At 39.8% G+C, this 14510-nt stretch overlaps 1 long non-coding RNA gene across 1 annotated transcript in view; it reads right to left on the bottom strand.

The window, feature by feature from the left end:
• Positions 1-12419: 12419 nt before the first annotated feature.
• LOC138816389 (uncharacterized) overlaps positions 12420-14510 on the bottom strand; it is a 35677-nt gene continuing 33586 nt past the window's right edge. The window contains exon 3 of the long non-coding RNA XR_011368659.1: positions 12420-12493. This is a non-coding gene — a long non-coding RNA (uncharacterized lncRNA). The remainder of the gene's footprint in view (positions 12494-14510) is intronic.

The raw sequence follows: 14510 nt of genomic DNA on the forward strand, positions 1-14510 counted from the left end.
CACACACAAACACACACACACACACACACACACACACACACACACACACACAGTTTATCTCCTTGTCAGAATCTTAATGATTGGAGCTTTTCTTCCAAAATGAATTCAATATTAGCCAAATATCCATGCACAAAGGAATTCTGATCCAAAGGAGAAGTGAGGGAGGTTCAGTTTGCACAGACTAGAGGAAATATTTTCCTGTCAGTTCTACTCAGAGGATAAGAGACTTTGGAAATATGGAACAATAATGTCCTCTGCTCAGGCACTAGTGTCTCTCAAGGGGCATGTCAGCTATGGCAGCTTCACAGATAACAGACATTGACAAGCAGGAAAGGAAAGACAAGTGAGACCCTTTGTGCTGAGGGTGGCTGTAAGCCTAGTTTGTGGACACCTGTGAAGCTGTCCAAGAATTCCCAGAGACCATTAAGAAGGGGAGAAGGGCAATCAGAGGGATGGCATGAGTCACAGTATATAAGAAGCTGAGCCACTGCAATTTGTCAAAGTGATCGGTTCTGCTTTTCTGGGTTAGGAAAGACTCTGGTTTATACATCAGTTGTTTGATGAAGGAATGAAGTCAACCCCCAAGCGCTTGTCTGTTCCTTACTCTACAGAGGCATGCTTTCCTATATCTTTTTTGATTTTGGTCAGTTGTGGGGCTTGAACTCAGGGCCTGGGCACTGACCCTTAGCTCTTTTGCTCAAGGCTAGTGTTCTACTACTGCTTCCGGTTTTTTTGGTGGTTAATTGGAGATAAGCATTTCATGGACTCTCTTGCCTGGGCTGACTTTGAACTGTGATCCTCAGACTTCAGCTTTCTAGGATTACAAGCATGTGTCACCAGTGCCCAGTGCATTCCCATACCTTACCTACTTAAGAGAAGCCATGGCTAATCATTCTTTCTCCTCACCATCATCAGACTCTTTTTCCTTTATACTGTTTCTGATTTAACTTCACATAGGTATAAGGTAGAGATACTCTAGATGGTACAGATGGAAGGTTAAGATATAGGTCAGCTGGTATGTTATTTATGAACTCTTAGGATAATAGGAAAAAGGCACCATTGGCAAGTCTTTGGCAAAGGCCTTAAGAGTAGATGTGAAGAAGGACAATCATTTTCTGTGAGATATTCACCTTTTAGGAATGGTGGGGAAGGGTCAAAGCCACTTTTCTGAGTTGCTGAAGTAAATCTTTATTTTTTCCTAAAACTCAACAGACAGCGTCTTCAGAACCTAATTTGATTTTGATTGATTTTTTGAAACTTGAAACACTTCTAAACTAATTTTCAGTATATTACTCTTGTCAACGCTTAAAGATTTTGTCAGGAGGAATTTGCTGAACAGACTCAGTAATTTTGTTTTTCATTTTGGCATATCACCCCTAAAGAGGAAGCCCAGGGAGGCGGGGGAGGACTCTGATACTACAGCAGCTGTTATTAGAATATACGTTGCAATTACTTTGCTGCTATTTTGGGGACCTGCTCAAGCACTTCATGCCTCAACCCAAAGGAACTGGAAGTCTTGAAATATGAATCACTGAGCTGTCAGCTTCTCTTGGGTCAGATCTTGAATATAGAGAGGAAACTGAAGACCCAGAAAGAAGTGTTTCACCCAAGGTCATATAGCAATTCAGCAGCACATCTGCAGAGTATTCTTTATCCCATTTTTCTCCCCAGTGTCTCAAGATACACTGAAACCAAATCTACTGTTCCTTGCTCATGGACCAAGTGGGGATGTCTTAATATATCACCTATAACTTAAATGGGACCAAAGGCTTCGAATTACAGTCGATATGCCAATCGATTGTCAGTAAAAGCTCCTCTGGAAGTCCAGCTCAGTGCTACCCTTTGCAAAATGCAGGGGCTGTGTTAACGCGAGTTTGCTTTGTACTGCCACAGTCAGCAGATCCACTGGGGGCCTTTGGAAATAACAGTGACATTACAAGATAATAACCACTGCTCACGCCGGCTTTATGCCGAGAGGGCTGTCAGAGAGTGCTTTCCTTTTATTGCTTTTTGGCCACCTAGGGTCTGTGGCATGTGGACAGATGGACAGGCTCATCTTAACAAATAAGCAATGGGGACAAACTGTGCTGGCTCAAACCTTGGTCTTGCTCAAGGCAGGGCCTTCCAAGCAAGGACCCAAGGGTGTCTGGGTTAACAACATCAGCAGATGCAAAGCACATAATTATTCAGGAGGGGAGCAGAATTGATAAAAGGCTGGCCCATTGTGTGGCCAAATAGGCTCAAGGACTTTCATCTGTTGCAAAAAGTACCTTGATACAGTGGGAGATGGCTGCCTTTAATGAGGAAAAGCTTTAGGAACAGAGGGAAGGCTGGAGAGTCTAAAGTCATGTTTGAGCTATTTAAATCTGTTTCTCCACACACAGCAGCCTACAGATGGATACTAAGAGGTTTAAATAATATGCATTTATGTACCTGTATTTATTTATTACTACATTTTCAATGCACTGTGCAGATAATAAGGTGAGCAAGGGTGAAATTGAACACCAGGGTTTTATCATTATTACTGTTATGATGATTAGTTTGCATTTTTATCCTAGGGTAAAGGATATTAGGAAAGGAATAACCAGGTTTCTTTTAAGACAAATGATAGCTTTTGAGATGGATACATTGTTACCCAGATTCATGTGGTATTAATAGATGCTTTAGTGCTCTCTCAATGTACAGCTACTATGACTGTCAGTGGAACCAGGGAGCCAGACCAGTTCTTTTGGGTACCATCAAAGCTGTGCTGAAGGGATCTGGCTGCTGCCATTTTCAAAGAATCCCAGGATGAGAATGAGAGAGAGAGTGAAGTAGAACAGATCAGAGTGAGGGGAGATGCTATTCATCCAGATGTAAGAGTCCAAGCTACATAGAAAACTGGATTATGTCCAGGGGCAGTACTTGCTCATGAAGAAGCTTACTGGCCAATACACACAGCAAGTAAGAGAGCAACTGTAGTTGGGGGTTCTGTGTTTTGGGGTTTGGGCTGTAATTACAAATTAGTCTTTGCAGTTAACTATTGTAGATATCGTAAGTCTATAAAAATACCTAATTTTAGTATATCCTAATCTCTGATGCTATATGAATTTAATTGGTTTTTTTTAGAAGGATGAACCTAAGTATGGAGATATCCAATCTCAAGAGAGAGCAAGTTTAGGGCAAGAGTCTTCTGCTAGGACCCGGGTGATGGCAGTGGACAGGAGTGAAGGACATCAGTGTCCAGTGGCAGGTGACCCTCTCTAGGGTGGTGATTCCACTTTTGGAAGCAGCCAAAGGCCATTTCTGAGTTTTTTCAGGAGATGTTGGAGGCCAGAAGCAATAAAGAAGATCAGCAAGCAGACCAGTGTCACCAGTGACACGACAGACACAAAATTAATAAAATTTAAGTCTCAAGGGGCTTTGCAGCCTAGGAAGGTGAGACAAATACAAATGAAAATTTTTAAAGAAACAGACACAAACACACTAAACCTCGGAGAAATGGTAGAAAACTATGGGGAGGTGGTGTGTGTGTGGGGGGGGGTTGTAACAGTCTTGGGAAATGAGAACTCTCTGGGGGTGAGTTCACTTCAGATGTGTCCTAAAAGAGATGGGAAAATGAACCAAATCTTACAGAATTTAGGTCACACAGAGATTCCCAGAGGATGGTCTCTGGTTCTGTAACCTCAGCTGTACCAGGCAATTATTAAGAATTGCAGCTTCTCAGGATCTACCTTGGTATTACTGATTAAATAGCTGAGGGTGTGGCCTAGTAATCCATGTTTTAACAAGTGTCTCTCCCCATTCTTTCCTCAGATGATTCTGTTGGCCTTGCCATTGGAGGCCAACCGACACAGGGAATGTGGCCTGCAGGAAGGTTATCAAAGCTCAGCCAAAGGTCTTCTTCCTGCCATCCTGCTGTGGCAGTGTCAGACATCCAGGTTCTGTGATGATCACAGTTTAATAGCAATAATAGGTCTTAGTGGTAACCACAGGCCTCCCCAAATAGTCTTCAACCATTGCATTTTTTGTTCCATCTCTTGCAAAAGCATTGGTGGAATAATTCAGCTAGACACATAAAGAGCCAAAGGAATGACTTCTATTTCTACTCTTAAACCACCAGCCTGGTCATCAAGAGATGAAATAGGGTTACCAGGAACTTCTCATGACTAATCCATGGCTCTTTTCATGGTACCTTCCTGTCTAGGTATCTTTGTCCTGTTGAGAACTATTCAGGAATTTCTTAAACTTACAGGTTTTCTGTAGCACATGGCTATCATCTTGCAAGCCCACCCTGACTACTGAGTGATGTTTGGAATGCTATATTGAGGAAGATGCTGATGCTGTTTTGGCAGTTAGTGGCCAAGTATTTGGCAATGGGTTCATGACCTCTGCTATGAGCATTAGCTGAAGAGCATCAGCTTATAGGTAGCTTATAGGTTTACACTTTGCCCTTGAAATAGGATCAAGGTCTGGTTTTGCTCCATTGTTTGGCTTGGTCCAGAGAAGTAGTAAAATGAATAGAACAACATCTTTTTAGAAGGATTATGAAGACATAGGATGATGAAAAGAGGAGGTATTTTATTCATCCGCCTTCATATAACTTCTGAAGCCATTACAGCTCATGATAATTCCAACCAAATTCTGTCAATTTGCAGAAAAAGCTACAGAAAAGAATCAATAAAAATACAGAGACTTTACCCCGACTTCATCCTAAATATACCCCATTGCCTTGAAATTCATCCCTCTAAAATGCTAGACATGTTATTTGTGATACATATTTTCATTCTGGCTTCATTTATGTATGTGTGTATAAGCAAGATCTTTGCATACTTTTGAATAACCTCAGTATTGTCCTTTGAAAGGAGAATGGAAATTCTTCCTATCCTGCTGGCTTGGCCTATCCAACTCTTTACAAAAAAGGCAAAGAAATCACAATAAATCAATGGACGATATCAAATATTTCTAAAGCATTGGTGATGGTGAATGTCTCATTGTTGTATTGTATGATAGTCATTTGCAAACAGTCTCAATTTTTAATAGTTCCCAATTGCCATTTTGTGAATTGGAGAACAGAACAAATCTTTTTCCAAATCATGTGTGAAAGAGCAATATATTTTTTTCCTATAAAGCTAGCAGCCTGCATTAGCTTTCTCTCTTGAGATTGCTAATTTCCAGGGATTTTGCTACAATTTGGAGAAAGATTTCCTTCCATGGAGATCATAGATTCCAGTCCCTGTTGGTTTCCTGGCTCTGCTTTCTGGTCATCTCCCTATGTGTAGCTATTATCATATCTGCAATCATTATTCCATTTTATTGTGATTTTAATTAGAGGACATGTGGTATCTTTTAATATTCTTCTGCACATTGAAGCTCCTGAGCACTTGTTACCAAATGATACCTCAATATAATTTAGAAGCTGTGGCTTCATAAGCAAGTCCTCCAATCTTTTGATATTAAATTTTCAAATTAATCTCTGTTGTATGCATCACTGGTGATTATCTTGGCCTAAATTATGTATCCTTCTTGACGTGGGAAAACAACAGCCATAGTATCTGTCAGTGATCTATACAGACACCCTTGTCTCTGGAAAGATGTTTGCTTTTAACTCTTTAAGGTTAGAATCAGATTTTCCCCATTTTTGTTCTTTTTTCTTTTTTTTTTGTGTTGGGCTTCTCTTGAGCTTAAGGCTTGGATGCTGTCCCTTAGCTTTTCTACTCTAGGCTGGCGCCTATCACAACAGCCTTAGCACCAATTCTGGCCTTTGGGTGGTTAGAGATAAGAGTCTCACAGACTTTTCTTCCCTGTTTGGTTTTGAACTACGATTCTCAGATCTCAGCCTCCTGAATACTTAGGCTAATGGGAGTTAGCCACAGGAGTCAACATAGGGATGTTTTGACTCCATTTTCATTTGCGGTCATAGCAGAAATTACTAAACAAGGATAAAGCTGGTCTAGGATGTCCCCTTACCCCTCTTACACCTTCCCATGGAAGAAAAATAAAAGGCCATTTATCCTTCAAAAGATGATTTAAAAATTGAATAAATGTGATAGAATAATAACTATAGTGTCAGAGAAAAAAATAAGCACATGAAGTTAATGGATAATTGCTTGTGGTGGTATTCCTCAAAGAGAGATGGTATGGTTTGTATTGTGTGTATCTCTATAGCGGGAAGAGCTCATATTCATACCCAGGGTTAGTATATATTTCATGATTCATTTGTATATCTTAAATTTCATTGTCAGAACTAACAGATGTGCTATGCTACCATACTAGTTTCTCAAAAGATAAACATCTTTTCCTCATAATTCTCTCCCTAGGTATTTACTTTTAAAAGCAACTTTCAAGGTTATTAATTTTAAATATCAACAATCAGGTAACATAAACTCTCTTGATTAGACACTGGTGGCTCACATTTGAAGTCCTTGCTACTTGGGAAGCTAAAAAATGGGAGACTCATAATTCAAGTTTAACCGAGGGAGAAAAGTACTTGAGACCTCTTCTCAGCTCCTAGCTGGACACAGTGAGAACTGTCTGTTTTCCTTGCTTAATAGGAATGTAGAATTGGAAGGATAGCAATACCAGCTGAGCTCTATGTGGAAAATTCCACAAAATTATCTCTCAAAAGAAGAAGCTGGAAGTGATGATACATGCCTAGCATCACAGCTAAGACATCTGAAACTGTCCTATTCTAGTCTAGCCATAAGTTTGGGAAGGAAACAAGATATTCTTTCAAAAGTAGCCAGTGTATCTTGCCATAATTCTAGCTACTCAGAAGGGTGAATCTTGGAGGATCAAAATTCAAAACTAGCCTGGGCAGAAAAGTCCATGGGTCTCTATCTCCAACCAAACAGCCAGACTACAGGTATAGATCATTTGCTTCAAATGATAGAGCACCAGACTTACAAACAAGCCAAGCAATCTTGAGGCCCTGAGTTCAAACCCTAGTACTAGCAAGAAAATAAATTAGCAGCCAATACATAAAAATGTTGGAGAGGTAACATTGGTAGAACAGCTGTCTCATGAACACGAGGTCTTGAATTAAAACTTAAGTCCCAATAAAAACAAAACAAAATATTAGCACGTTTATTTTAGTTTTATTTTTGGAGGTGGGTATTGAAGGAGTAAATTTTAAAAATTACATTATATACCTATGCTCCCTGTACACTGCTGTTGTGACTTCTTCCTCTTAGGAGGAACGATCGCTTGGTTTAATTTGATCCTCATGGCTCCTGGACTGAACAATCTCATTGTCATCTTTCTCCTAGCAGTTACTTTACAGTGCTCAAATGAAGCCACTTTCTCATCTGATGAGCTGACAATCTTCCAGGATGAAAGAACCAGGCAATTTTATGCTTTTTGTGGTCAGAACAATAACCATCAGAAACTCCAGAAGAGAACACAACTATCAAACAGCAGTGGAGATCTGGATGGCACACATCTCCCGACTAACATTGTTCTGAAGTTCAGGAGCAATGAGATTCTAAGAACTCATACTCAATGAATGTCCTGTTCTCCTATTTGACAGACGGGAGGAAACACATCCTTCATTCTCTGGATAGCCAAACCTAGCATGACTTATGCTTATCTCTTTCTTTGCTAAACAATGCGGAGAATAAATAAAAATAATTTAGTTGCTTCCTATAAGAAATACCTGCTCCTTGAAGATAAGACTGTGAAACAAATCAACTGCTTATATATCATGAATTGAGAATGACTTCAAGACTCTCTCCCCATTGGAACCATCAATCTAATGGTATCATGTCATAATCTCTGTACAGTTCCAACAAGTTTACATTTTGTTAGGCCCTTCTAAAATTCTGCCATTCCAGGTTCTATGTATTTAATTATATTCTTATTTTGAAACAGTAGTAATCTCATACTCTTTCCTAGCAACAACTCTAATAAACTTAGCCTGTCTTGTTCAATAGGTTTCCAAGTGTTTGGGTTATCAAGAGTTGCCTCTGAAAATAATTTTCTATAATACCAATTCTACTTCATTAAGAATTGCTTTCCTATTTCTTATCTTTTCCTTTGTTCCATACAAAATATTTATTGGATGCTAAGAACTATCCCAGACACCAAAAACAGACTGTCTTCATAGAATATATATTCTGGTAGGGAAAGAAATATTTTTTTTGGAGTTGATTCTGGTGCAGGGTGATATATAAGGATCTAGCTTTAGTTTTCTACATGTAGTTAACCAATTTTGCCAGCACCATTTACTGAAGAGGCTGTCTTTCTTCCATTCTATTGTTTTAGCTTCCTTATCGAAGATTAGATGGCTATAGGTCTGTAGGTTCATTTCTGGGTTTTCAATTCTATTCCATTGGTCCTGAGGTCTGTTCTTATGCCAATACCAAGCTGTTTTGATTACTATGGCTTTATAGTAGAGTTTGAAATTTGGTATTGATATTCCTCCAGCAGTGTTCTTTCCGTTGAGGAGCGTTTTTGCTATTCGGGGTCTTTTATTGTTCCATATGAATTTTTGGATTGCCTCCTCTATTTCCTTGAAGAATGAGGGTGGAATTTTGATAGGTATCGCGTTGAATTTGTAGATAGCCTTGGGAAGTATTGCCATTTTCACGATGTTAATCTTGCCAATCCAGGAGCATGGGAGGTTTTGCCATTTTTTAAGTTCTGTGTTGATTTCCTTTTTCAAGATTTTAAAGTTTTCATCATAGAGGTCCTTCACTTCTTTGGTTAAGTTAATTCCTAAGTATTTTATTTTTTGTGGGGCTATTACAAATGGAGTTGCTTTCCTAATTTCAGCCACACATTTCTCATTGTTGGCATATAGAAAAGCCATTGATTTTTGGGGGTTGATTTTATAACCTGCTACTTTGCCAAAGTTTTGAATCAGCTTGAGTAGTTTGGGAGTGGAGTCTATGGGATTCTTTAAATACAAGATCATGTCATCTGCAAAGAGGGAAAGTTTTATTTCTTCTTTCCCTATTTGGATCCCCTTTATGTCTGCATCTTGCCTTATTGCTGTAGCTAGGCATTCTAATACTAGATTGAAGAGAAGTGGAGAGAGTGGGCATCCTTGTCTTGTTCCTGAGTTAAGAGGAAATGGCTTTAGTTTTTCACCATTGAGTATAATGCTGGCTGTAGGTTTGTCATATACAGCCTTTATTGTATTGAGGAATGTTCCATGAATTCCTAATTTTTCCAGAACCTTCATCATAAAGGGGTGTTGGATCTTGTCAAATGCTTTTTCTGCATCTATTGAGATAACCATGTGGTTCTTATTCTTGCTCCTGTTGATGTGATGAATAATATTAATTGATTTGCGTATATTGAACCAGCTTTGCATCCCTGAAATGAATCCTGTTTGATCATGGTGTATGATTTTTTGGATGAATTGTTGAAGTCGATTGGCCAAAATTTTGTTGAGAAGTTTTGCATCAATGTTCATCAAAGAAATGGGTCTATAGTTTTCTTTCTTTGATGAGTCCCTGCCTGGTTTTGGGATGAGGGTTATGATGGCTTTATAGAATGTGTTCGGTAGTGAGCTTTCTCTTTCAATTTCATTGAAGAGTTGGAGGAGTATTGGTGTGAGCTCTGCTTTGAAGGCCTTGTAAAATTCCGCTGTAAAACCATCTGGTCCTGGACTTTTCTTAGCTGGGAGGTCTCTTATTGCTGTTTCTATTTCAATGCTTGATATGGGCCTGTTAAGCTGGTTTAACTCATCTTGGTTTAGTTTTGGCATGTCGATATTTGCTAGGAAAAGGTCCATTTCTGTCAAGTTCTCAAACTTATTAGCATAAAGTTTTGAGAAGTATTCCCTTATAATGTTCTGAATCTTGGTTGTTTCCGTGGTGATGTTTCCATTCTCATCTCTGAGTTTATTAATTTGGGTGTGCTCTCTCCTTTTTCTGATAAGGTTTGCTAAGGGTCTGTCAATTTTGTTAAGTTTTTCGAAGAACCAACTCTTTGTTTTGTTGATTCTTTCTATAGTTTTTTTGGATTCTAATTCATTTAATTCTGATTTAATTTTGATTATTTCTTTCCGTCTACTGGATTGGGGTTTATCTTGCTGCTCTTTTTCAAGGAGGTTTAGATGTGTCATTAAATTCAACTCCAAATGGATCAAAGACTTTGAACTCAAAGCAGACACTCTGAAAACATTACAGGATGGAATAGGAGAAACCCTAGGTCTCCTTGGCTCAGGTCGAAATTTTCTGAATAGAGACCCGGAAGCACAACAAATCAAAGAAAGGTTGGACAAATGGGATTGCATAAGGTTGCAGAGCTTCTGCAGGGCAAATGACATAGCTGGCAAGATCAATAGAAAGCCCACCGATTGGGAGAAGATCTTTACTAGCCATACAACGGACAAGGGTCTCATATCTAAAATATACTTGGAACTCAAAAAATTAAACCACCCAACAACAAATCCTCAAAGAAACAACTGCCCAATAAATAAGTGGGCGAAAGACTTAAAGAGAAGCTTCTCTGAAGAAGAAAGAAGGATGGCCAATAGACACATGAAGAAATGTTCAACATCCCTAGCCATAAAAGAAATGCAAATCAAAACAACATTGAGATATCACCTCACTCCAGTTAGAACAGCAAAAATCAAGAACTCTAATAACAACAGATGCTGGAGGGGATGTGGACTGAAAGGAACCTTACTTCATTGTTGGTGGGAATGTAAACTTGTTCAACCACTTTGGAAAGCAGTATGGAGGTTCCTCAAAAGACTTCACATAGATCTCCCCTATGATCCAGCAATCCCACTTTTGGGCATTTACCCAAATGTTTACAAACAAGACCACACTAAAGCTACCAGCACAACTATGTTTATTGCAGCATTATTTACCATAGCTAAGATATGGAACCAACCCAGATGCCCCTCAGTAGATGAATGGATCAAGAAAATGTGGTATATATACACAATGGAATTCTATGCCTCCATCAGAAAGAACGACATTTCCCCATTTGTTAGGAAATGGAAAGGTTTGGAAAAAATTATATTAAGTGAAGTAAGCCAGGCCCAAAGAAGCATAGGTCCCATGGTTTCCCTTATTTGCAATATCTAGTATAGGTATGAGTCAAGCGGAAAAGGCCAGATAATGTGATGTTAGGAAAATGAAACCTTAAATATGTATTTTAATGTTTTCGTTTCTTTCATGCATGTGTTTCTAATGCATTTATAAGATTATTTCTTTGTTGCTTTGTATGTCCCTCCCCCACAGTGTAACCCCCGCTTTCACTATATTTGATGTTAGTATAACATGTGGAGGAGATGGGGACAAACAAGTCGTTTAAGGATTCAGGTGGACCTGTTGCAACAATGAGAAGTACAAAATGTCATGTCAAAACCAGCTTTACAATTTCGGTGTGGGGGGGGAGGGGGGTATAATTGGGTGGGGGGAGGGGGGTAAAATTGGGTGGGGGGAGGGGGGAGGCGGGGAAGGGAAGTGAAGGGTAAACAAAGGAGGAGGCTGCAATGCTTGGTAAGAAATGTATGCATTATCCTGCCCATGTAATTGTTGCCCCTCTGTACAGTATGTTCTCAAATAAAATAAAATACAATTAAAAAAAAAAAAAAAAAAAAAAAAAAAAGAAATATTTTTTTTGGGTCCGGTCATGGGGCCTGAACTCTGGGCCTGGGCGCTGCCCCTCAGCTCTTCAGCTCAAGGCTAGCGCTCTACCACTTGAGCCACAGTGCCACTTCCGGCTCTTTTCTTTTTGCTTATGTGATTCTGAGGAATTGAACCCAGGGCCTTGAGCATGCAAGGCAAGCACTCTACCACTGAGCCACCTTCCCAGCCCAGAAATATTTTCTTAAAAGAAGGAAAAAGTGGGCTGAGAACGTGGCTCAGTGGTAGAGGGCTTGACTTGCATGCATGAGGCCCTGGGTTTGATTCCTCAGCACCACAGAAGCAGAAAAAAAATCAGGAAGTAGTGCTATGGCTCAAGTGGTAGAGCTCTAGCCTTGAGCTGAAGAGCTGAGGGACAGCGTCCAGGCCCAGAGTTCAAACCCCACGACCAGACCCCAGACCCCCCCTCCCAAAAAAAAGAAGGAAAAAGTATTTATACTATTAACAGTTGTTATAAGTATATTAAAGGAACATTCTCCCAGAGTGGATGTTTGAAGAGAATGGAATTTAGCTTGAGTGGAGGTATGTGTGTTACAGAGCAGAGACAGAATTCTTTTTTTTTAAATTTAATTTAATTTTATTTGTGAACATACTGTACAGAGGAGTTACAATTACATGGGCAGGATAATGCATACATTTCTTACCAAGCATTGCTGCCTCCTCCTTTGTTTACCCTTCACATCCCTTCCCAGCCTCCCCCCTCCCCCCCATCCCAATCCTCCAATCCTATTCCTTCCCCCCTCCCCCCCCCTCCCCCGCACAGACGTTGTAAAGCTCGTTTTGGACATGACAACTTGTACTTCTCATTGTTGCAACAGGTCCACCTGTATCCTTAAACAACTGGTTTTTCCCCATCTCCTCCACAAGTTATACTGACGTCAAATATAGTGAAAGCAGGGGTTACACTGTAGGGGAGGGACATACAAAGCAACAAAGAGATAATCTTATAAATGCGTTAGAAACACTTGCATGAAAGAAAAAAACATTAAGATACACATCTAAGGGTTCATTTTCCTGACATCACATTATCTGACCTTTTCCGCTTGACTCATACATATACTAGATATTACAAATAAGGGAAACCATGGGACCTATGTTTCTTTGGGCCTGGCTTACTTCACTTAATATAATTTTTTCCAAGTTTTTGAGACAGAATTCTTGAGCAAGAACTTTTTTTACTTATGATGAGAAGTCTAAGTAGCAGTGACAAAAGGAACTTGATTTGGTCCAAGGCCAAAGAGAAGATCAATATGGTATAATTATTCTTTCAGAGGATATGTTTGGATGTCTCAGGTTCAGTGGTACTCTGTCTTTACTAGACCTAGTATATTATATGTTAGTTCAAACTGGCTGTTTCCCTGATTCTAGCAAGGCTAAGACATGTCCATCCATCATATATCTAACACTGCAAAATTATGTCCAACATCATGTCTACTCTGGCAGTCACTTACTTTCTCTTTCTAGTTTTACTTTCTCTTACCCTACCAAACTTCTCCAACTCCCTGTGTGTGTTCTGTTTCCCTTGCTGAGTTTATTTAGGCCAACGTCTCCCCAGTCAATTTTTTATCTTATTTGGAGCCTATGGGGACTGAGGGAGCTCTGGCCTCCCTGGTATAAGCCCTTTGAAGAGAACCTTTAAAAAGATATAGTCAATGAACTCTGTCTACAGCCTAAGTAATGTAATGTATTATTGACTTGCCAGAAAAAGGTCCCCACTGCTGCTAGCACTAATGAAGGTACCTTTCCCGGTTCACAAGACTGAATGGGACTCTGGCCTTACGCAACTTACTGTTATGGAGTTTGTCCCCTAGGTAAAGTGGCTTTGTTTCATTGCATCTCAGGTTGGGAAGTGATTCCTATTCCAAGGATGTATATGAACATTTATTTGTAGTATGATTATGCTGTTTGGAATGGTAGATGCTCATGCCATTTGACAATGAGATTAAAGTTCATTCTGTAACTCCAGGTTTCCTGCTGTAAACTGTGGTGCTGACTTTTAGTTTGAGAAGGCTGGATCTCTATGTGAGACAAGTTACATTCAACCGCCCAGTGTACACAATAGACACTTAACAAGAAGCTCTGCAGAAAGGAAAAAAAAGTGCTCACATGTCAGGTACCAGCTCCAATACTTGTAGCATCCCCAACTTTACTGCAGAACCCTAACTTAAAACCAACTCTATCTGACTATGGGTTAAAGCCACAGTAGAAGATGAAGACGATCTTGACCTACTTAAGATCTTATCACAAAACACCATACACAGGATGGCTTGAAATAACAAAAAAACCTTATTTTTCATAGTTTTGCAAGCTGTGAAACCAAAGATCAAGGTATGAGAAGATCATTATCTCAGGGTCAATTCCAGCTCAATCCCAGGATCTCTGATGATGCTGTCCTATGACATCTTCACCATCATGAAAGGAATGATTCTGAAGTTTCTCTTACAGCAGCATCAATCCCATTTACAGCTGCTCCAACCCAGTTCTAATAGTTCTCCTAATTACAGGGAAGGGTTAGGAATTCAATGTATGAAATTTAGGAGATAAGACCATGGCCTTCGTCTACAATAAACACTCAGGCACTTTACCATCAACACATCCATGCAAATCAATGATGCATATGTACTCTCTGTCTGTCTGTCTGTCTGTCTGTCTGTCTGTCTGTCTGTCTGTCTGTCTCTCTCTGTCTCTCTCTGTCTCTCTGTCTCTGTCTCTGTCTCTGTCTCTGTCTCTGTCTCTGTCTCTGTCTCTGTCTGTCTGTCTCTCTCTCTCTCTCTCTCTCTCTCTCTCTCTCTCTCTCTCTCTCTCTCTCTCTCTCTCTCTCTCTCTCTCACTGTACTGGGTTTTGGACTTATTCTTCCTAAGCAGGCACTTTTGTGTTACTGAACTACCCCACTAGCCATTTTTTTGCACTGGCTATTTTGA

Source organism: Dipodomys merriami, unplaced genomic scaffold (genome assembly GCF_024711535.1).
Source record: "Dipodomys merriami isolate MVZ:Mamm:240054 unplaced genomic scaffold, mDipMer1.0.p SCAF_11, whole genome shotgun sequence".
NCBI classification, from domain to species: Eukaryota; Metazoa; Chordata; class Mammalia; order Rodentia; family Heteromyidae; genus Dipodomys; species Dipodomys merriami.